Here is a 21,725-nt window from a genome sequence, read left to right on the forward strand (position 1 = left end):
AAGTCAACGAAAGCAGATACGTGTATAAATGACTGGCAGGGCAGTAACGAAGGTGGATGAGCCGGTGGACCGGGTATTGGACTGCTGACGTGGCCCCATTGCACAGCTCGTCAGCTCAGTAGGTTAGAGCGCCGTGCTGTGAACACAAAGGCCATGTATTCGATCGCAGCAAGTGCCATTTAATTTTTCTCTCGTAAAAGACAGTGCTTCCTCCAGCGAGACACTGCCATGTAAATACCAAGTGACATGCACAACAAGCAATATGTCTGCACGTTTCGCGGCGTTGCGGCTAACGGCCATAGCACGCTGAGTGCAGCGGTTCTCGTCTGTTCATTGTAGTTAAGAACCGTTGGGCGTGGTTAGTACTTGGATGGGTGACCAGCTGGGAGCTCGACCTGCATTTGGCTTCTTTCATTTTGCCTTTTTACTTCGCTTTCGTTGCTGCTTAGCGTTAATGATGCTGTCCAGCACGCTGACGCCACTCTTGCCTCTCGGTACACTAAGGCGCGAATCTGTGGCCACAATAAAATGAAAGGTTCTGTCGTGTGTTTGTCGTTTTTTGGTCTCTCACAGTCGTTTCTCGCGCCTGCCCTCTACATATATGCCCGTTTCCAAGCGTCAGCTTTCGCGTCAGCCGAGCAAAGTCGAGACAAGTCGACACATGGAGACACACGATGCTGTGAAACGAAATCCGGCGACTAGCGCACTGGCTACACGGAGTGAGACGTGGGGCGAAGGAAAACTATTCGTAACGCGACAGTTCTCAGTTACGAGGATCGCGTTACGTTACGTGGAATATCCCTAGAAGAAAAATGTACGTGTCGTGCGGTGGCCGGGAATCGAACCCGGATCAACTGCTTGGGAAGCAACCATGCTGACCGTTACACCACCACCGCCTTGCGCTGTGCTTCACTCACGCCGCGATGTGTCGGCTACCCTCCTGCCACCAGAGGCCGAAGGCGAAGGCGCTGTAGGCGCTCAACGCCAGGGCGGAGGTGAGCACATCTGAACGCAGTGTGTAGGTGCTGCTAGGACGATGTTGCGTAACTAGAAGCAGAACTGACAGCCGTTGAAGAAACTGCCCTTTAATTTACAGCAGCGTGATAAAAGAAATATCTAATGTGACGTACTTACTGACGATCCAGAGACGATTGAGCATATGTGTGCCAGTCCAGAAGTAGAAAGCGCGTACGTATCATAGTGTTAAGTTGGTTAGTTTGATGCTCGCCTGGAGCATATCATTGGCTTCCCGTAAGGGTGAAATGCACAGCGTAGCCGTTGATAGGGAACGGCCTTTTCTTGTCATTCGTTGTTTTCTCTGCGCCAATGTAAAAATTGATAATTAGAGTTCTGCTCGTTCTACTAAAGACAGATGGCGACGGAAAACAACGGTGTAAGGCACCATATTTAAGCTGTGGTTCCCGAAAGTGAGGGTGGGGTGCAACCTCACATCTGACAACTCGTCTAAAATACTCTAAAAAACGTATTTCCTTCACACAAGAAAAAACAAGCAAATTTCGCAGTCAGGCTCTGGAGATGAAGCTAGAAACGACGGCAGCACGTTATTTGCGCTCGCACGTCAGATTGGCCGAGCGGTCTAAGGCGCCAGATTTAAGCTCTGGTTCCCGAAAGGGAGCGTGGGTTCGAACCCCACATCTGACAATGAATTTTAAATATTCCAAAACTGCCCATTTCCTTCGTGCGGGAAAGCAAGTAAATTACGCGCAAACAGGTTCGAGAGATATTATTAGAGATGGCAGTGATTACGGAGCTTGCCCTGCAAGTCTGATTGCCTGGCGGTCAGAAGGAATGGAAAGCTGTTAGGAGACATGGCTTTCAGCCAGGCGGCCCGGATTCGATTCCCGGTAGCCGAACATACTTTTGTTTGCTGAGTCTTGGCTATTCTCAGGGCGTTTACGTTTTCTTTGTGTTGTGCTTTTTGGGTCCAAGCGTCAAGAAAGCAAAAGTCAACGAAAGCAGATACGTGTATAAATGACTGGCAGGGCAGTAACGAAGGTGGATGAGCCGGTGGACCGGGTATTGGACTGCTGACGTGGCCCCATTGCACAGCTCGTCAGCTCAGTAGGTTAGAGCGCCGTGCTGTGAACACAAAGGCCATGTATTCGATCGCAGCAAGTGCCATTTAATTTTTCTCTCGTAAAAGACAGTGCTTCCTCCAGCGAGACACTGCCATGTAAATACCAAGTGACATGCACAACAAGCAATATGTCTGCACGTTTCGCGGCGTTGCGGCTAACGGCCATAGCACGCTGAGTGCAGCGGTTCTCGTCTGTTCATTGTAGTTAAGAACCGTTGGGCGTGGTTAGTACTTGGATGGGTGACCAGCTGGGAGCTCGACCTGCATTTGGCTTCTTTCATTTTGCCTTTTTACTTCGCTTTCGTTGCTGCTTAGCGTTAATGATGCTGTCCAGCACGCTGACGCCACTCTTGCCTCTCGGTACACTAAGGCGCGAATCTGTGGCCACAATAAAATGAAAGGTTCTGTCGTGTGTTTGTCGTTTTTTGGTCTCTCACAGTCGTTTCTCGCGCCTGCCCTCTACATATATGCCCGTTTCCAAGCGTCAGCTTTCGCGTCAGCCGAGCAAAGTCGAGACAAGTCGACACATGGAGACACACGATGCTGTGAAACGAAATCCGGCGACTAGCGCACTGGCTACACGGAGTGAGACGTGGGGCGAAGGAAAACTATTCGTAACGCGACAGTTCTCAGTTACGAGGATCGCGTTACGTTACGTGGAATATCCCTAGAAGAAAAATGTACGTGTCGTGCGGTGGCCGGGAATCGAACCCGGATCAACTGCTTGGGAAGCAACCATGCTGACCGTTACACCACCACCGCCTTGCGCTGTGCTTCACTCACGCCGCGATGTGTCGGCTACCCTCCTGCCACCAGAGGCCGAAGGCGAAGGCGCTGTAGGCGCTCAACGCCAGGGCGGAGGTGAGCACATCTGAACGCAGTGTGTAGGTGCTGCTAGGACGATGTTGCGTAACTAGAAGCAGAACTGACAGCCGTTGAAGAAACTGCCCTTTAATTTACAGCAGCGTGATAAAAGAAATATCTAATGTGACGTACTTACTGACGATCCAGAGACGATTGAGCATATGTGTGCCAGTCCAGAAGTAGAAAGCGCGTACGTATCATAGTGTTAAGTTGGTTAGTTTGATGCTCGCCTGGAGCATATCATTGGCTTCCCGTAAGGGTGAAATGCACAGCGTAGCCGTTGATAGGGAACGGCCTTTTCTTGTCATTCGTTGTTTTCTCTGCGCCAATGTAAAAATTGATAATTAGAGTTCTGCTCGTTCTACTAAAGACAGATGGCGACGGAAAACAACGGTGTAAGGCACCATATTTAAGCTGTGGTTCCCGAAAGTGAGGGTGGGGTGCAACCTCACATCTGACAACTCGTCTAAAATACTCTAAAAAACGTATTTCCTTCACACAAGAAAAAACAAGCAAATTTCGCAGTCAGGCTCTGGAGATGAAGCTAGAAACGACGGCAGCACGTTATTTGCGCTCGCACGTCAGATTGGCCGAGCGGTCTAAGGCGCCAGATTTAAGCTCTGGTTCCCGAAAGGGAGCGTGGGTTCGAACCCCACATCTGACAATGAATTTTAAATATTCCAAAACTGCCCATTTCCTTCGTGCGGGAAAGCAAGTAAATTACGCGCAAACAGGTTCGAGAGATATTATTAGAGATGGCAGTGATTACGGAGCTTGCCCTGCAAGTCTGATTGCCTGGCGGTCAGAAGGAATGGAAAGCTGTTAGGAGACATGGCTTTCAGCCAGGCGGCCCGGATTCGATTCCCGGTAGCCGAACATACTTTTGTTTGCTGAGTCTTGGCTATTCTCAGGGCGTTTACGTTTTCTTTGTGTTGTGCTTTTTGGGTCCAAGCGTCAAGAAAGCAAAAGTCAACGAAAGCAGATACGTGTATAAATGACTGGCAGGGCAGTAACGAAGGTGGATGAGCCGGTGGACCGGGTATTGGACTGCTGACGTGGCCCCATTGCACAGCTCGTCAGCTCAGTAGGTTAGAGCGCCGTGCTGTGAACACAAAGGCCATGTATTCGATCGCAGCAAGTGCCATTTAATTTTTCTCTCGTAAAAGACAGTGCTTCCTCCAGCGAGACACTGCCATGTAAATACCAAGTGACATGCACAACAAGCAATATGTCTGCACGTTTCGCGGCGTTGCGGCTAACGGCCATAGCACGCTGAGTGCAGCGGTTCTCGTCTGTTCATTGTAGTTAAGAACCGTTGGGCGTGGTTAGTACTTGGATGGGTGACCAGCTGGGAGCTCGACCTGCATTTGGCTTCTTTCATTTTGCCTTTTTACTTCGCTTTCGTTGCTGCTTAGCGTTAATGATGCTGTCCAGCACGCTGACGCCACTCTTGCCTCTCGGTACACTAAGGCGCGAATCTGTGGCCACAATAAAATGAAAGGTTCTGTCGTGTGTTTGTCGTTTTTTGGTCTCTCACAGTCGTTTCTCGCGCCTGCCCTCTACATATATGCCCGTTTCCAAGCGTCAGCTTTCGCGTCAGCCGAGCAAAGTCGAGACAAGTCGACACATGGAGACACACGATGCTGTGAAACGAAATCCGGCGACTAGCGCACTGGCTACACGGAGTGAGACGTGGGGCGAAGGAAAACTATTCGTAACGCGACAGTTCTCAGTTACGAGGATCGCGTTACGTTACGTGGAATATCCCTAGAAGAAAAATGTACGTGTCGTGCGGTGGCCGGGAATCGAACCCGGATCAACTGCTTGGGAAGCAACCATGCTGACCGTTACACCACCACCGCCTTGCGCTGTGCTTCACTCACGCCGCGATGTGTCGGCTACCCTCCTGCCACCAGAGGCCGAAGGCGAAGGCGCTGTAGGCGCTCAACGCCAGGGCGGAGGTGAGCACATCTGAACGCAGTGTGTAGGTGCTGCTAGGACGATGTTGCGTAACTAGAAGCAGAACTGACAGCCGTTGAAGAAACTGCCCTTTAATTTACAGCAGCGTGATAAAAGAAATATCTAATGTGACGTACTTACTGACGATCCAGAGACGATTGAGCATATGTGTGCCAGTCCAGAAGTAGAAAGCGCGTACGTATCATAGTGTTAAGTTGGTTAGTTTGATGCTCGCCTGGAGCATATCATTGGCTTCCCGTAAGGGTGAAATGCACAGCGTAGCCGTTGATAGGGAACGGCCTTTTCTTGTCATTCGTTGTTTTCTCTGCGCCAATGTAAAAATTGATAATTAGAGTTCTGCTCGTTCTACTAAAGACAGATGGCGACGGAAAACAACGGTGTAAGGCACCATATTTAAGCTGTGGTTCCCGAAAGTGAGGGTGGGGTGCAACCTCACATCTGACAACTCGTCTAAAATACTCTAAAAAACGTATTTCCTTCACACAAGAAAAAACAAGCAAATTTCGCAGTCAGGCTCTGGAGATGAAGCTAGAAACGACGGCAGCACGTTATTTGCGCTCGCACGGCAGATTGGCCGAGCGGTCTAAGGCGCCAGATTTAAGCTCTGGTTCCCGAAAGGGAGCGTGGGTTCGAACCCCACATCTGACAATGAATTTTAAATATTCCAAAACTGCCCATTTCCTTCGTGCGGGAAAGCAAGTAAATTACGCGCAAACAGGTTCGAGAGATATTATTAGAGATGGCAGTGATTACGGAGCTTGCCCTGCAAGTCTGATTGCCTGGCGGTCAGAAGGAATGGAAAGCTGTTAGGAGACATGGCTTTCAGCCAGGCGGCCCGGATTCGATTCCCGGTAGCCGAACATACTTTTGTTTGCTGAGTCTTGGCTATTCTCAGGGCGTTTACGTTTTCTTTGTGTTGTGCTTTTTGGGTCCAAGCGTCAAGAAAGCAAAAGTCAACGAAAGCAGATACGTGTATAAATGACTGGCAGGGCAGTAACGAAGGTGGATGAGCCGGTGGACCGGGTATTGGACTGCTGACGTGGCCCCATTGCACAGCTCGTCAGCTCAGTAGGTTAGAGCGCCGTGCTGTGAACACAAAGGCCATGTATTCGATCGCAGCAAGTGCCATTTAATTTTTCTCTCGTAAAAGACAGTGCTTCCTCCAGCGAGACACTGCCATGTAAATACCAAGTGACATGCACAACAAGCAATATGTCTGCACGTTTCGCGGCGTTGCGGCTAACGGCCATAGCACGCTGAGTGCAGCGGTTCTCGTCTGTTCATTGTAGTTAAGAACCGTTGGGCGTGGTTAGTACTTGGATGGGTGACCAGCTGGGAGCTCGACCTGCATTTGGCTTCTTTCATTTTGCCTTTTTACTTCGCTTTCGTTGCTGCTTAGCGTTAATGATGCTGTCCAGCACGCTGACGCCACTCTTGCCTCTCGGTACACTAAGGCGCGAATCTGTGGCCACAATAAAATGAAAGGTTCTGTCGTGTGTTTGTCGTTTTTTGGTCTCTCACAGTCGTTTCTCGCGCCTGCCCTCTACATATATGCCCGTTTCCAAGCGTCAGCTTTCGCAAAGTCGAGACAAGTCGACACATGGAGACACACGATGCTGTGAAACGAAATCCGGCGACTAGCGCACTGGCTACACGGAGTGAGACGTGGGGCGAAGGAAAACTATTCGTAACGCGACAGTTCTCAGTTACGAGGATCGCGTTACGTTACGTGGAATATCCCTAGAAGAAAAATGTACGTGTCGTGCGGTGGCCGGGAATCGAACCCGGATCAACTGCTTGGGAAGCAACCATGCTGACCGTTACACCACCACCGCCTTGCGCTGCGCTTCACTCACGCCGCGATGTGTCGGCTACCCTCCTGCCACCTGAGGCCGAAGGCGAAGGCGCTGTAGGCGCTCAACGCCAGGGCGGAGATGAGCACATCTGAACGCAGTGTGTAGGTGCTGCTAGGACGATGTAGCGTAACTAGGAGCAGAACTGACAGCCGTTGAAGAAACTGCCCTTTAATTTACAGCAGCGTGATAAAAGAAATATCTAATGTGACGTACTTACTGACGATCCAGAGACGATTGAGCATATGTGTGCCAGTCCAGAAGTAGAAAGCGCGTACGTATCATAGTGTTAAGTTGGTTAGTTTGATGCTCGCCTGGAGCATATCATTGGCTTCCCGTAAGGGTGAAATGCACAGCGTAGCCGTTGATAGGGAACGGCCTTTTCTTGTCATTCGTTGTTTTCTCTGCGCCAATGTAAAAATTGATAATTAGAGTTCTGCTCGTTCTACTAAAGACAGATGGCGACGGAAAACAACGGTGTAAGGCACCATATTTAAGCTGTGGTTCCCGAAAGTGAGGGTGGGGTGCAACCTCACATCTGACAACTCGTCTAAAATACTCTAAAAAACGTATTTCCTTCACACAAGAAAAAACAAGCAAATTTCGCAGTCAGGCTCTGGAGATGAAGCTAGAAACGACGGCAGCACGTTATTTGCGCTCGCACGTCAGATTGGCCGAGCGGTCTAAGGCGCCAGATTTAAGCTCTGGTTCCCGAAAGGGAGCGTGGGTTCGAACCCCACATCTGACAATGAATTTTAAATATTCCAAAACTGCCCATTTCCTTCGTGCGGGAAAGCAAGTAAATTACGCGCAAACAGGTTCGAGAGATATTATTAGAGATGGCAGTGATTACGGAGCTTGCCCTGCAAGTCTGATTGCCTGGCGGTCAGAAGGAATGGAAAGCTGTTAGGAGACATGGCTTTCAGCCAGGCGGCCCGGATTCGATTCCCGGTAGCCGAACATACTTTTGTTTGCTGAGTCTTGGCTATTCTCAGGGCGTTTACGTTTTCTTTGTGTTGTGCTTTTTGGGTCCAAGCGTCAAGAAAGCAAAAGTCAACGAAAGCAGATACGTGTATAAATGACTGGCAGGGCAGTAACGAAGGTGGATGAGCCGGTGGACCGGGTATTGGACTGCTGACGTGGCCCCATTGCACAGCTCGTCAGCTCAGTAGGTTAGAGCGCCGTGCTGTGAACACAAAGGCCATGTATTCGATCGCAGCAAGTGCCATTTAATTTTTCTCTCGTAAAAGACAGTGCTTCCTCCAGCGAGACACTGCCATGTAAATACCAAGTGACATGCACAACAAGCAATATGTCTGCACGTTTCGCGGCGTTGCGGCTAACGGCCATAGCACGCTGAGTGCAGCGGTTCTCGTCTGTTCATTGTAGTTAAGAACCGTTGGGCGTGGTTAGTACTTGGATGGGTGACCAGCTGGGAGCTCGACCTGCATTTGGCTTCTTTCATTTTGCCTTTTTACTTCGCTTTCGTTGCTGCTTAGCGTTAATGATGCTGTCCAGCACGCTGACGCCACTCTTGCCTCTCGGTACACTAAGGCGCGAATCTGTGGCCACAATAAAATGAAAGGTTCTGTCGTGTGTTTGTCGTTTTTTGGTCTCTCACAGTCGTTTCTCGCGCCTGCCCTCTACATATATGCCCGTTTCCAAGCGTCAGCTTTCGCGTCAGCCGAGCAAAGTCGAGACAAGTCGACACATGGAGACACACGATGCTGTGAAACGAAATCCGGCGACTAGCGCACTGGCTACACGGAGTGAGACGTGGGGCGAAGGAAAACTATTCGTAACGCGACAGTTCTCAGTTACGAGGATCGCGTTACGTTACGTGGAATATCCCTAGAAGAAAAATGTACGTGTCGTGCGGTGGCCGGGAATCGAACCCGGATCAACTGCTTGGGAAGCAACCATGCTGACCGTTACACCACCACCGCCTTGCGCTGTGCTTCACTCACGCCGCGATGTGTCGGCTACCCTCCTGCCACCAGAGGCCGAAGGCGAAGGCGCTGTAGGCGCTCAACGCCAGGGCGGAGGTGAGCACATCTGAACGCAGTGTGTAGGTGCTGCTAGGACGATGTTGCGTAACTAGAAGCAGAACTGACAGCCGTTGAAGAAACTGCCCTTTAATTTACAGCAGCGTGATAAAAGAAATATCTAATGTGACGTACTTACTGACGATCCAGAGACGATTGAGCATATGTGTGCCAGTCCAGAAGTAGAAAGCGCGTACGTATCATAGTGTTAAGTTGGTTAGTTTGATGCTCGCCTGGAGCATATCATTGGCTTCCCGTAAGGGTGAAATGCACAGCGTAGCCGTTGATAGGGAACGGCCTTTTCTTGTCATTCGTTGTTTTCTCTGCGCCAATGTAAAAATTGATAATTAGAGTTCTGCTCGTTCTACTAAAGACAGATGGCGACGGAAAACAACGGTGTAAGGCACCATATTTAAGCTGTGGTTCCCGAAAGTGAGGGTGGGGTGCAACCTCACATCTGACAACTCGTCTAAAATACTCTAAAAAACGTATTTCCTTCACACAAGAAAAAACAAGCAAATTTCGCAGTCAGGCTCTGGAGATGAAGCTAGAAACGACGGCAGCACGTTATTTGCGCTCGCACGGCAGATTGGCCGAGCGGTCTAAGGCGCCAGATTTAAGCTCTGGTTCCCGAAAGGGAGCGTGGGTTCGAACCCCACATCTGACAATGAATTTTAAATATTCCAAAACTGCCCATTTCCTTCGTGCGGGAAAGCAAGTAAATTACGCGCAAACAGGTTCGAGAGATATTATTAGAGATGGCAGTGATTACGGAGCTTGCCCTGCAAGTCTGATTGCCTGGCGGTCAGAAGGAATGGAAAGCTGTTAGGAGACATGGCTTTCAGCCAGGCGGCCCGGATTCGATTCCCGGTAGCCGAACATACTTTTGTTTGCTGAGTCTTGGCTATTCTCAGGGCGTTTACGTTTTCTTTGTGTTGTGCTTTTTGGGTCCAAGCGTCAAGAAAGCAAAAGTCAACGAAAGCAGATACGTGTATAAATGACTGGCAGGGCAGTAACGAAGGTGGATGAGCCGGTGGACCGGGTATTGGACTGCTGACGTGGCCCCATTGCACAGCTCGTCAGCTCAGTAGGTTAGAGCGCCGTGCTGTGAACACAAAGGCCATGTATTCGATCGCAGCAAGTGCCATTTAATTTTTCTCTCGTAAAAGACAGTGCTTCCTCCAGCGAGACACTGCCATGTAAATACCAAGTGACATGCACAACAAGCAATATGTCTGCACGTTTCGCGGCGTTGCGGCTAACGGCCATAGCACGCTGAGTGCAGCGGTTCTCGTCTGTTCATTGTAGTTAAGAACCGTTGGGCGTGGTTAGTACTTGGATGGGTGACCAGCTGGGAGCTCGACCTGCATTTGGCTTCTTTCATTTTGCCTTTTTACTTCGCTTTCGTTGCTGCTTAGCGTTAATGATGCTGTCCAGCACGCTGACGCCACTCTTGCCTCTCGGTACACTAAGGCGCGAATCTGTGGCCACAATAAAATGAAAGGTTCTGTCGTGTGTTTGTCGTTTTTTGGTCTCTCACAGTCGTTTCTCGCGCCTGCCCTCTACATATATGCCCGTTTCCAAGCGTCAGCTTTCGCGTCAGCCGAGCAAAGTCGAGACAAGTCGACACATGGAGACACACGATGCTGTGAAACGAAATCCGGCGACTAGCGCACTGGCTACACGGAGTGAGACGTGGGGCGAAGGAAAACTATTCGTAACGCGACAGTTCTCAGTTACGAGGATCGCGTTACGTTACGTGGAATATCCCTAGAAGAAAAATGTACGTGTCGTGCGGTGGCCGGGAATCGAACCCGGATCAACTGCTTGGGAAGCAACCATGCTGACCGTTACACCACCACCGCCTTGCGCTGTGCTTCACTCACGCCGCGATGTGTCGGCTACCCTCCTGCCACCAGAGGCCGAAGGCGAAGGCGCTGTAGGCGCTCAACGCCAGGGCGGAGGTGAGCACATCTGAACGCAGTGTGTAGGTGCTGCTAGGACGATGTTGCGTAACTAGAAGCAGAACTGACAGCCGTTGAAGAAACTGCCCTTTAATTTACAGCAGCGTGATAAAAGAAATATCTAATGTGACGTACTTACTGACGATCCAGAGACGATTGAGCATATGTGTGCCAGTCCAGAAGTAGAAAGCGCGTACGTATCATAGTGTTAAGTTGGTTAGTTTGATGCTCGCCTGGAGCATATCATTGGCTTCCCGTAAGGGTGAAATGCACAGCGTAGCCGTTGATAGGGAACGGCCTTTTCTTGTCATTCGTTGTTTTCTCTGCGCCAATGTAAAAATTGATAATTAGAGTTCTGCTCGTTCTACTAAAGACAGATGGCGACGGAAAACAACGGTGTAAGGCACCATATTTAAGCTGTGGTTCCCGAAAGTGAGGGTGGGGTGCAACCTCACATCTGACAACTCGTCTAAAATACTCTAAAAAACGTATTTCCTTCACACAAGAAAAAACAAGCAAATTTCGCAGTCAGGCTCTGGAGATGAAGCTAGAAACGACGGCAGCACGTTATTTGCGCTCGCACGTCAGATTGGCCGAGCGGTCTAAGGCGCCAGATTTAAGCTCTGGTTCCCGAAAGGGAGCGTGGGTTCGAACCCCACATCTGACAATGAATTTTAAATATTCCAAAACTGCCCATTTCCTTCGTGCGGGAAAGCAAGTAAATTACGCGCAAACAGGTTCGAGAGATATTATTAGAGATGGCAGTGATTACGGAGCTTGCCCTGCAAGTCTGATTGCCTGGCGGTCAGAAGGAATGGAAAGCTGTTAGGAGACATGGCTTTCAGCCAGGCGGCCCGGATTCGATTCCCGGTAGCCGAACATACTTTTGTTTGCTGAGTCTTGGCTATTCTCAGGGCGTTTACGTTTTCTTTGTGTTGTGCTTTTTGGGTCCAAGCGTCAAGAAAGCAAAAGTCAACGAAAGCAGATACGTGTATAAATGACTGGCAGGGCAGTAACGAAGGTGGATGAGCCGGTGGACCGGGTATTGGACTGCTGACGTGGCCCCATTGCACAGCTCGTCAGCTCAGTAGGTTAGAGCGCCGTGCTGTGAACACAAAGGCCATGTATTCGATCGCAGCAAGTGCCATTTAATTTTTCTCTCGTAAAAGACAGTGCTTCCTCCAGCGAGACACTGCCATGTAAATACCAAGTGACATGCACAACAAGCAATATGTCTGCACGTTTCGCGGCGTTGCGGCTAACGGCCATAGCACGCTGAGTGCAGCGGTTCTCGTCTGTTCATTGTAGTTAAGAACCGTTGGGCGTGGTTAGTACTTGGATGGGTGACCAGCTGGGAGCTCGACCTGCATTTGGCTTCTTTCATTTTGCCTTTTTACTTCGCTTTCGTTGCTGCTTAGCGTTAATGATGCTGTCCAGCACGCTGACGCCACTCTTGCCTCTCGGTACACTAAGGCGCGAATCTGTGGCCACAATAAAATGAAAGGTTCTGTCGTGTGTTTGTCGTTTTTTGGTCTCTCACAGTCGTTTCTCGCGCCTGCCCTCTACATATATGCCCGTTTCCAAGCGTCAGCTTTCGCGTCAGCCGAGCAAAGTCGAGACAAGTCGACACATGGAGACACACGATGCTGTGAAACGAAATCCGGCGACTAGCGCACTGGCTACACGGAGTGAGACGTGGGGCGAAGGAAAACTATTCGTAACGCGACAGTTCTCAGTTACGAGGATCGCGTTACGTTACGTGGAATATCCCTAGAAGAAAAATGTACGTGTCGTGCGGTGGCCGGGAATCGAACCCGGATCAACTGCTTGGGAAGCAACCATGCTGACCGTTACACCACCACCGCCTTGCGCTGTGCTTCACTCACGCCGCGATGTGTCGGCTACCCTCCTGCCACCAGAGGCCGAAGGCGAAGGCGCTGTAGGCGCTCAACGCCAGGGCGGAGGTGAGCACATCTGAACGCAGTGTGTAGGTGCTGCTAGGACGATGTTGCGTAACTAGAAGCAGAACTGACAGCCGTTGAAGAAACTGCCCTTTAATTTACAGCAGCGTGATAAAAGAAATATCTAATGTGACGTACTTACTGACGATCCAGAGACGATTGAGCATATGTGTGCCAGTCCAGAAGTAGAAAGCGCGTACGTATCATAGTGTTAAGTTGGTTAGTTTGATGCTCGCCTGGAGCATATCATTGGCTTCCCGTAAGGGTGAAATGCACAGCGTAGCCGTTGATAGGGAACGGCCTTTTCTTGTCATTCGTTGTTTTCTCTGCGCCAATGTAAAAATTGATAATTAGAGTTCTGCTCGTTCTACTAAAGACAGATGGCGACGGAAAACAACGGTGTAAGGCACCATATTTAAGCTGTGGTTCCCGAAAGTGAGGGTGGGGTGCAACCTCACATCTGACAACTCGTCTAAAATACTCTAAAAAACGTATTTCCTTCACACAAGAAAAAACAAGCAAATTTCGCAGTCAGGCTCTGGAGATGAAGCTAGAAACGACGGCAGCACGTTATTTGCGCTCGCACGTCAGATTGGCCGAGCGGTCTAAGGCGCCAGATTTAAGCTCTGGTTCCCGAAAGGGAGCGTGGGTTCGAACCCCACATCTGACAATGAATTTTAAATATTCCAAAACTGCCCATTTCCTTCGTGCGGGAAAGCAAGTAAATTACGCGCAAACAGGTTCGAGAGATATTATTAGAGATGGCAGTGATTACGGAGCTTGCCCTGCAAGTCTGATTGCCTGGCGGTCAGAAGGAATGGAAAGCTGTTAGGAGACATGGCTTTCAGCCAGGCGGCCCGGATTCGATTCCCGGTAGCCGAACATACTTTTGTTTGCTGAGTCTTGGCTATTCTCAGGGCGTTTACGTTTTCTTTGTGTTGTGCTTTTTGGGTCCAAGCGTCAAGAAAGCAAAAGTCAACGAAAGCAGATACGTGTATAAATGACTGGCAGGGCAGTAACGAAGGTGGATGAGCCGGTGGACCGGGTATTGGACTGCTGACGTGGCCCCATTGCACAGCTCGTCAGCTCAGTAGGTTAGAGCGCCGTGCTGTGAACACAAAGGCCATGTATTCGATCGCAGCAAGTGCCATTTAATTTTTCTCTCGTAAAAGACAGTGCTTCCTCCAGCGAGACACTGCCATGTAAATACCAAGTGACATGCACAACAAGCAATATGTCTGCACGTTTCGCGGCGTTGCGGCTAACGGCCATAGCACGCTGAGTGCAGCGGTTCTCGTCTGTTCATTGTAGTTAAGAACCGTTGGGCGTGGTTAGTACTTGGATGGGTGACCAGCTGGGAGCTCGACCTGCATTTGGCTTCTTTCATTTTGCCTTTTTACTTCGCTTTCGTTGCTGCTTAGCGTTAATGATGCTGTCCAGCACGCTGACGCCACTCTTGCCTCTCGGTACACTAAGGCGCGAATCTGTGGCCACAATAAAATGAAAGGTTCTGTCGTGTGTTTGTCGTTTTTTGGTCTCTCACAGTCGTTTCTCGCGCCTGCCCTCTACATATATGCCCGTTTCCAAGCGTCAGCTTTCGCGTCAGCCGAGCAAAGTCGAGACAAGTCGACACATGGAGACACACGATGCTGTGAAACGAAATCCGGCGACTAGCGCACTGGCTACACGGAGTGAGACGTGGGGCGAAGGAAAACTATTCGTAACGCGACAGTTCTCAGTTACGAGGATCGCGTTACGTTACGTGGAATATCCCTAGAAGAAAAATGTACGTGTCGTGCGGTGGCCGGGAATCGAACCCGGATCAACTGCTTGGGAAGCAACCATGCTGACCGTTACACCACCACCGCCTTGCGCTGTGCTTCACTCACGCCGCGATGTGTCGGCTACCCTCCTGCCACCAGAGGCCGAAGGCGAAGGCGCTGTAGGCGCTCAACGCCAGGGCGGAGGTGAGCACATCTGAACGCAGTGTGTAGGTGCTGCTAGGACGATGTTGCGTAACTAGAAGCAGAACTGACAGCCGTTGAAGAAACTGCCCTTTAATTTACAGCAGCGTGATAAAAGAAATATCTAATGTGACGTACTTACTGACGATCCAGAGACGATTGAGCATATGTGTGCCAGTCCAGAAGTAGAAAGCGCGTACGTATCATAGTGTTAAGTTGGTTAGTTTGATGCTCGCCTGGAGCATATCATTGGCTTCCCGTAAGGGTGAAATGCACAGCGTAGCCGTTGATAGGGAACGGCCTTTTCTTGTCATTCGTTGTTTTCTCTGCGCCAATGTAAAAATTGATAATTAGAGTTCTGCTCGTTCTACTAAAGACAGATGGCGACGGAAAACAACGGTGTAAGGCACCATATTTAAGCTGTGGTTCCCGAAAGTGAGGGTGGGGTGCAACCTCACATCTGACAACTCGTCTAAAATACTCTAAAAAACGTATTTCCTTCACACAAGAAAAAACAAGCAAATTTCGCAGTCAGGCTCTGGAGATGAAGCTAGAAACGACGGCAGCACGTTATTTGCGCTCGCACGTCAGATTGGCCGAGCGGTCTAAGGCGCCAGATTTAAGCTCTGGTTCCCGAAAGGGAGCGTGGGTTCGAACCCCACATCTGACAATGAATTTTAAATATTCCAAAACTGCCCATTTCCTTCGTGCGGGAAAGCAAGTAAATTACGCGCAAACAGGTTCGAGAGATATTATTAGAGATGGCAGTGATTACGGAGCTTGCCCTGCAAGTCTGATTGCCTGGCGGTCAGAAGGAATGGAAAGCTGTTAGGAGACATGGCTTTCAGCCAGGCGGCCCGGATTCGATTCCCGGTAGCCGAACATACTTTTGTTTGCTGAGTCTTGGCTATTCTCAGGGCGTTTACGTTTTCTTTGTGTTGTGCTTTTTGGGTCCAAGCGTCAAGAAAGCAAAAGTCAACGAAAGCAGATACGTGTATAAATGACTGGCAGGGCAGTAACGAAGGTGGATGAGCCGGTGGACCGGGTATTGGACTGCTGACGTGGCCCCATTGCACAGCTCGTCAGCTCAGTAGGTTAGAGCGCCGTGCTGTGAACACAAAGGCCATGTATTCGATCGCAGCAAGTGCCATTTAATTTTTCTCTCGTAAAAGACAGTGCTTCCTCCAGCGAGACACTGCCATGTAAATACCAAGTGACATGCACAACAAGCAATATGTCTGCACGTTTCGCGGCGTTGCGGCTAACGGCCATAGCACGCTGAGTGCAGCGGTTCTCGTCTGTTCATTGTAGTTAAGAACCGTTGGGCGTGGTTAGTACTTGGATGGGTGACCAGCTGGGAGCTCGACCTGCATTTGGCTTCTTTCATTTTGCCTTTTTACTTCGCTTTCGTTGCTGCTTAGCGTTAATGATGCTGTCCAGCACGCTGACGCCACTCTTGCCTCTCGGTACACTAAGGCGCGAATCTGTGGCCACAATAAAATGAAAGGTTCTGTCGTGTGTTTGTCGTTTTTTGGTCTCTCACAGTCGTTTCTCGCGCCTGCCCTCTACATATATGCCCGTTTCAAAGCGTCAGCTTTCGCGTCAGCCGAGCAAAGTCGAGACAAGTCGACACATGGAGACACACGATGCTGTGAAACGAAATCCGGCGACTAGCGCACTGGCTACACGGAGTGAGACGTGGGGCGAAGGAAAACTATTCGTAACGCGACAGTTCTCAGTTACGAGGATCGCGTTACGTTACGTGGAATATCCCTAGAAGAAAAATGTACGTGTCGTGCGGTGGCCGGGAATCGAACCCGGATCAACTGCTTGGGAAGCAACCATGCTGACCGTTACACCACCACCGCCTTGCGCCGTGCTTCACTCACGCCGCGATGTGTCGGCTACCCTCCTGCCACCAGAGGCCGAAGGCGAAGGCGCTGTAGGCGCTCAACGCCAGGGCGGAGGTGAGCACATCTGAACGCAGTGTGTAGGTGCTGCTAGGACGATGTTGCGTAACTAGAAGCAGAACTGACAGCCGTTGAAGAAACTGCCCTTTAATTTACAGCAGCGTGATAAAAGAAATATCTAATGTGACGTACTTACTGACGATCCAGAGACGATTGAGCATATGTGTGCCAGTCCAGAAGTAGAAAGCGCGTACGTATCATAGTGTTAAGTTGGTTAGTTTGATGCTCGCCTGGAGCATATCATTGGCTTCCCGTAAGGGTGAAATGCACAGCGTAGCCGTTGATAGGGAACGGCCTTTTCTTGTCATTCGTTGTTTTCTCTGCGCCAATGTAAAAATTGATAATTAGAGTTCTGCTCGTTCTACTAAAGACAGATGGCGACGGAAAACAACGGTGTAAGGCACCATATTTAAGCTGTGGTTCCCGAAAGTGAGGGTGGGGTGCAACCTCACATCTGACAACTCGTCTAAAATACTCTAAAAAACGTATTTCCTTCACACAAGAAAAAACAAGCAAATTTCGCAGTCAGGCTCTGGAGATGAAGCTAGAAACGACGGCAGCACGTTATTTGCGCTCGCACGTCAGATTGGCCGAGCGGTCTAAGGCGCCAGATTTAAGCTCTGGTTCCCGAAAGGGAGCGTGGGTTCGAACCCCACATCTGACAATGAATTTTAAATATTCCAAAACTGCCCATTTCCTTCGTGCGGGAAAGCAAGTAAATTACGCGCAAACAGGTTCGAGAGATATTATTAGAGATGGCAGTGATTACGGAGCTTGCCCTGCAAGTCTGATTGCCTGGCGGTCAGAAGGAATGGAAAGCTGTTAGGAGACATGGCTTTCAGCCAGGCGGCCCGGATTCGATTCCCGGTAGCCGAACATACTTTTGTTTGCTGAGTCTTGGCTATTCTCAGGGCGTTTACGTTTTCTTTGTGTTGTGCTTTTTGGGTCCAAGCGTCAAGAAAGCAAAAGTCAACGAAAGCAGATACGTGTATAAATGACTGGCAGGGCAGTAACGAAGGTGGATGAGCCGGTGGACCGGGTATTGGACTGCTGACGTGGCCCCATTGCACAGCTCGTCAGCTCAGTAGGTTAGAGCGCCGTGCTGTGAACACAAAGGCCATGTATTCGATCGCAGCAAGTGCCATTTAATTTTTCTCTCGTAAAAGACAGTGCTTCCTCCAGCGAGACACTGCCATGTAAATACCAAGTGACATGCACAACAAGCAATATGTCTGCACGTTTCGCGGCGTTGCGGCTAACGGCCATAGCACGCTGAGTGCAGCGGTTCTCGTCTGTTCATTGTAGTTAAGAACCGTTGGGCGTGGTTAGTACTTGGATGGGTGACCAGCTGGGAGCTCGACCTGCATTTGGCTTCTTTCATTTTGCCTTTTTACTTCGCTTTCGTTGCTGCTTAGCGTTAATGATGCTGTCCAGCACGCTGACGCCACTCTTGCCTCTCGGTACACTAAGGCGCGAATCTGTGGCCACAATAAAATGAAAGGTTCTGTCGTGTGTTTGTCGTTTTTTGGTCTCTCACAGTCGTTTCTCGCGCCTGCCCTCTACATATATGCCCGTTTCCAAGCGTCAGCTTTCGCGTCAGCCGAGCAAAGTCGAGACAAGTCGACACATGGAGACACACGATGCTGTGAAACGAAATCCGGCGACTAGCGCACTGGCTACACGGAGTGAGACGTGGGGCGAAGGAAAACTATTCGTAACGCGACAGTTCTCAGTTACGAGGATCGCGTTACGTTACGTGGAATATCCCTAGAAGAAAAATGTACGTGTCGTGCGGTGGCCGGGAATCGAACCCGGATCAACTGCTTGGGAAGCAACCATGCTGACCGTTACACCACCACCGCCTTGCGCTGTGCTTCACTCACGCCGCGATGTGTCGGCTACCCTCCTGCCACCAGAGGCCGAAGGCGAAGGCGCTGTAGGCGCTCAACGCCAGGGCGGAGGTGAGCACATCTGAACGCAGTGTGTAGGTGCTGCTAGGACGATGTTGCGTAACTAGAAGCAGAACTGACAGCCGTTGAAGAAACTGCCCTTTAATTTACAGCAGCGTGATAAAAGAAATATCTAATGTGACGTACTTACTGACGATCCAGAGACGATTGAGCATATGTGTGCCAGTCCAGAAGTAGAAAGCGCGTACGTATCATAGTGTTAAGTTGGTTAGTTTGATGCTCGCCTGGAGCATATCATTGGCTTCCCGTAAGGGTGAAATGCACAGCGTAGCCGTTGATAGGGAACGGCCTTTTCTTGTCATTCGTTGTTTTCTCTGCGCCAATGTAAAAATTGATAATTAGAGTTCTGCTCGTTCTACTAAAGACAGATGGCGACGGAAAACAACGGTGTAAGGCACCATATTTAAGCTGTGGTTCCCGAAAGTGAGGGTGGGGTGCAACCTCACATCTGACAACTCGTCTAAAATACTCTAAAAAACGTATTTCCTTCACACAAGAAAAAACAAGCAAATTTCGCAGTCAGGCTCTGGAGATGAAGCTAGAAACGACGGCAGCACGTTATTTGCGCTCGCACGTCAGATTGGCCGAGCGGTCTAAGGCGCCAGATTTAAGCTCTGGTTCCCGAAAGGGAGCGTGGGTTCGAACCCCACATCTGACAATGAATTTTAAATATTCCAAAACTGCCCATTTCCTTCGTGCGGGAAAGCAAGTAAATTACGCGCAAACAGGTTCGAGAGATATTATTAGAGATGGCAGTGATTACGGAGCTTGCCCTGCAAGTCTGATTGCCTGGCGGTCAGAAGGAATGGAAAGCTGTTAGGAGACATGGCTTTCAGCCAGGCGGCCCGGATTCGATTCCCGGTAGCCGAACATACTTTTGTTTGCTGAGTCTTGGCTATTCTCAGGGCGTTTACGTTTTCTTTGTGTTGTGCTTTTTGGGTCCAAGCGTCAAGAAAGCAAAAGTCAACGAAAGCAGATACGTGTATAAATGACTGGCAGGGCAGTAACGAAGGTGGATGAGCCGGTGGACCGGGTATTGGACTGCTGACGTGGCCCCATTGCACAGCTCGTCAGCTCAGTAGGTTAGAGCGCCGTGCTGTGAACACAAAGGCCATGTATTCGATCGCAGCAAGTGCCATTTAATTTTTCTCTCGTAAAAGACAGTGCTTCCTCCAGCGAGACACTGCCATGTAAATACCAAGTGACATGCACAACAAGCAATATGTCTGCACGTTTCGCGGCGTTGCGGCTAACGGCCATAGCACGCTGAGTGCAGCGGTTCTCGTCTGTTCATTGTAGTTAAGAACCGTTGGGCGTGGTTAGTACTTGGATGGGTGACCAGCTGGGAGCTCGACCTGCATTTGGCTTCTTTCATTTTGCCTTTTTACTTCGCTTTCGTTGCTGCTTAGCGTTAATGATGCTGTCCAGCACGCTGACGCCACTCTTGCCTCTCGGTACACTAAGGCGCGAATCTGTGGCCACAATAAAATGAAAGGTTCTGTCGTGTGTTTGTCGTTTTTTGGTCTCTCACAGTCGTTTCTCGCGCCTGCCCTCTACATATATGCCCGTTTCAAAGCGTCAGCTTTCGCGTCAGCCGAGCAAAGTCGAGACAAGTCGACACATGGAGACACACGATGCTGTGAAACGAAATCCGGCGACTAGCGCACTGGCTACACGGAGTGAGACGTGGGGCGAAGGAAAACTATTCGTAACGCGACAGTTCTCAGTTACGAGGATCGCGTTACGTTACGTGGAATATCCCTAGAAGAAAAATGTACGTGTCGTGCGGTGGCCGGGAATCGAACCCGGATCAACTGCTTGGGAAGCAACCATGCTGACCGTTACACCACCACCGCCTTGCGCTGTGCTTCACTCACGCCGCGATGTGTCGGCTACCCTCCTGCCACCAGAGGCCGAAGGCGAAGGCGCTGTAGGCGCTCAACGCCAGGGCGGAGGTGAGCACATCTGAACGCAGTGTGTAGGTGCTGCTAGGACGATGTTGCGTAACTAGAAGCAGAACTGACAGCCGTTGAAGAAACTGCCCTTTAATTTACAGCAGCGTGATAAAAGAAATATCTAATGTGACGTACTTACTGACGATCCAGAGACGATTGAGCATATGTGTGCCAGTCCAGAAGTAGAAAGCGCGTACGTATCATAGTGTTAAGTTGGTTAGTTTGATGCTCGCCTGGAGCATATCATTGGCTTCCCGTAAGGGTGAAATGCACAGCGTAGCCGTTGATAGGGAACGGCCTTTTCTTGTCATTCGTTGTTTTCTCTGCGCCAATGTAAAAATTGATAATTAGAGTTCTGCTCGTTCTACTAAAGACAGATGGCGACGGAAAACAACGGTGTAAGGCACCATATTTAAGCTGTGGTTCCCGAAAGTGAGGGTGGGGTGCAACCTCACATCTGACAACTCGTCTAAAATACTCTAAAAAACGTATTTCCTTCACACAAGAAAAAACAAGCAAATTTCGCAGTCAGGCTCTGGAGATGAAGCTAGAAACGACGGCAGCACGTTATTTGCGCTCGCACGTCAGATTGGCCGAGCGGTCTAAGGCGCCAGATTTAAGCTCTGGTTCCCGAAAGGGAGCGTGGGTTCGAACCCCACATCTGACAATGAATTTTAAATATTCCAAAACTGCCCATTTCCTTCGTGCGGGAAAGCAAGTAAATTACGCGCAAACAGGTTCGAGAGATATTATTAGAGATGGCAGTGATTACGGAGCTTGCCCTGCAAGTCTGATTGCCTGGCGGTCAGAAGGAATGGAAAGCTGTTAGGAGACATGGCTTTCAGCCAGGCGGCCCGGATTCGATTGCCGGTAGCCGAACATACTTTTGTTTGCTGAGTCTTGGCTATTCTCAGGGCGTTTACGTTTTCTTTGTGTTGTGCTTTTTGGGTCCAAGCGTCAAGAAAGCAAAAGTCAACGAAAGCAGATACGTGTATAAATGACTGGCAGGGCAGTAACGAAGGTGGATGAGCCGGTGGACCGGGTATTGGACTGCTGACGTGGCCCCATTGCACAGCTCATCAGCTCAGTAGGTTAGAGCGC

General features: G+C 49.9%; 22 non-coding genes across 22 annotated transcripts; 11 read left to right on the forward strand and 11 right to left on the reverse strand.

Moving 5' to 3' along the window:
* Positions 1 to 824: 824 nt before the first annotated feature.
* On the reverse strand, positions 825 to 896 carry Trnag-ccc (transfer RNA glycine (anticodon CCC)). Its single transcript has one exon. It is a non-coding gene; the product is annotated as a tRNA-Gly (tRNA).
* Positions 897 to 1,578: 682 nt separating this feature from the next.
* On the forward strand, positions 1,579 to 1,662 carry Trnal-uaa (transfer RNA leucine (anticodon UAA)). Its single transcript has one exon. It is a non-coding gene; the product is annotated as a tRNA-Leu (tRNA).
* Positions 1,663 to 2,788: 1,126 nt separating this feature from the next.
* Positions 2,789 to 2,860, reverse strand: Trnag-ccc (transfer RNA glycine (anticodon CCC)). Its single transcript has one exon. It is a non-coding gene; the product is annotated as a tRNA-Gly (tRNA).
* A 682-nt stretch (positions 2,861 to 3,542) lies between these two features.
* Positions 3,543 to 3,626, forward strand: Trnal-uaa (transfer RNA leucine (anticodon UAA)). Its single transcript has one exon. It is a non-coding gene; the product is annotated as a tRNA-Leu (tRNA).
* A 1,126-nt stretch (positions 3,627 to 4,752) lies between these two features.
* On the reverse strand, positions 4,753 to 4,824 carry Trnag-ccc (transfer RNA glycine (anticodon CCC)). Its single transcript has one exon. It is a non-coding gene; the product is annotated as a tRNA-Gly (tRNA).
* A 682-nt stretch (positions 4,825 to 5,506) lies between these two features.
* Positions 5,507 to 5,590, forward strand: Trnal-uaa (transfer RNA leucine (anticodon UAA)). The gene has a single exon. It is a non-coding gene; the product is annotated as a tRNA-Leu (tRNA).
* A 1,115-nt stretch (positions 5,591 to 6,705) lies between these two features.
* On the reverse strand, positions 6,706 to 6,777 carry Trnag-ccc (transfer RNA glycine (anticodon CCC)). Its single transcript has one exon. It is a non-coding gene; the product is annotated as a tRNA-Gly (tRNA).
* Positions 6,778 to 7,459: 682 nt separating this feature from the next.
* On the forward strand, positions 7,460 to 7,543 carry Trnal-uaa (transfer RNA leucine (anticodon UAA)). The gene has a single exon. It is a non-coding gene; the product is annotated as a tRNA-Leu (tRNA).
* Positions 7,544 to 8,669: 1,126 nt separating this feature from the next.
* Trnag-ccc (transfer RNA glycine (anticodon CCC)) lies at positions 8,670 to 8,741 on the reverse strand. Its single transcript has one exon. It is a non-coding gene; the product is annotated as a tRNA-Gly (tRNA).
* Positions 8,742 to 9,423: 682 nt separating this feature from the next.
* Positions 9,424 to 9,507, forward strand: Trnal-uaa (transfer RNA leucine (anticodon UAA)). Its single transcript has one exon. It is a non-coding gene; the product is annotated as a tRNA-Leu (tRNA).
* A 1,126-nt stretch (positions 9,508 to 10,633) lies between these two features.
* On the reverse strand, positions 10,634 to 10,705 carry Trnag-ccc (transfer RNA glycine (anticodon CCC)). The gene has a single exon. It is a non-coding gene; the product is annotated as a tRNA-Gly (tRNA).
* A 682-nt stretch (positions 10,706 to 11,387) lies between these two features.
* Trnal-uaa (transfer RNA leucine (anticodon UAA)) lies at positions 11,388 to 11,471 on the forward strand. The gene has a single exon. It is a non-coding gene; the product is annotated as a tRNA-Leu (tRNA).
* Positions 11,472 to 12,597: 1,126 nt separating this feature from the next.
* On the reverse strand, positions 12,598 to 12,669 carry Trnag-ccc (transfer RNA glycine (anticodon CCC)). Its single transcript has one exon. It is a non-coding gene; the product is annotated as a tRNA-Gly (tRNA).
* Positions 12,670 to 13,351: 682 nt separating this feature from the next.
* Trnal-uaa (transfer RNA leucine (anticodon UAA)) lies at positions 13,352 to 13,435 on the forward strand. The gene has a single exon. It is a non-coding gene; the product is annotated as a tRNA-Leu (tRNA).
* Positions 13,436 to 14,561: 1,126 nt separating this feature from the next.
* Trnag-ccc (transfer RNA glycine (anticodon CCC)) lies at positions 14,562 to 14,633 on the reverse strand. Its single transcript has one exon. It is a non-coding gene; the product is annotated as a tRNA-Gly (tRNA).
* A 682-nt stretch (positions 14,634 to 15,315) lies between these two features.
* Positions 15,316 to 15,399, forward strand: Trnal-uaa (transfer RNA leucine (anticodon UAA)). The gene has a single exon. It is a non-coding gene; the product is annotated as a tRNA-Leu (tRNA).
* Positions 15,400 to 16,525: 1,126 nt separating this feature from the next.
* Trnag-ccc (transfer RNA glycine (anticodon CCC)) lies at positions 16,526 to 16,597 on the reverse strand. Its single transcript has one exon. It is a non-coding gene; the product is annotated as a tRNA-Gly (tRNA).
* A 682-nt stretch (positions 16,598 to 17,279) lies between these two features.
* Trnal-uaa (transfer RNA leucine (anticodon UAA)) lies at positions 17,280 to 17,363 on the forward strand. Its single transcript has one exon. It is a non-coding gene; the product is annotated as a tRNA-Leu (tRNA).
* A 1,126-nt stretch (positions 17,364 to 18,489) lies between these two features.
* Positions 18,490 to 18,561, reverse strand: Trnag-ccc (transfer RNA glycine (anticodon CCC)). The gene has a single exon. It is a non-coding gene; the product is annotated as a tRNA-Gly (tRNA).
* Positions 18,562 to 19,243: 682 nt separating this feature from the next.
* Positions 19,244 to 19,327, forward strand: Trnal-uaa (transfer RNA leucine (anticodon UAA)). The gene has a single exon. It is a non-coding gene; the product is annotated as a tRNA-Leu (tRNA).
* Positions 19,328 to 20,453: 1,126 nt separating this feature from the next.
* Trnag-ccc (transfer RNA glycine (anticodon CCC)) lies at positions 20,454 to 20,525 on the reverse strand. The gene has a single exon. It is a non-coding gene; the product is annotated as a tRNA-Gly (tRNA).
* Positions 20,526 to 21,207: 682 nt separating this feature from the next.
* On the forward strand, positions 21,208 to 21,291 carry Trnal-uaa (transfer RNA leucine (anticodon UAA)). Its single transcript has one exon. It is a non-coding gene; the product is annotated as a tRNA-Leu (tRNA).
* Positions 21,292 to 21,725: the final 434 nt, after the last annotated feature.

Source organism: Schistocerca cancellata, chromosome 2, assembly GCF_023864275.1.
Source record: "Schistocerca cancellata isolate TAMUIC-IGC-003103 chromosome 2, iqSchCanc2.1, whole genome shotgun sequence".
In the NCBI taxonomy this organism is placed as follows: domain Eukaryota; kingdom Metazoa; phylum Arthropoda; class Insecta; order Orthoptera; family Acrididae; genus Schistocerca; species Schistocerca cancellata.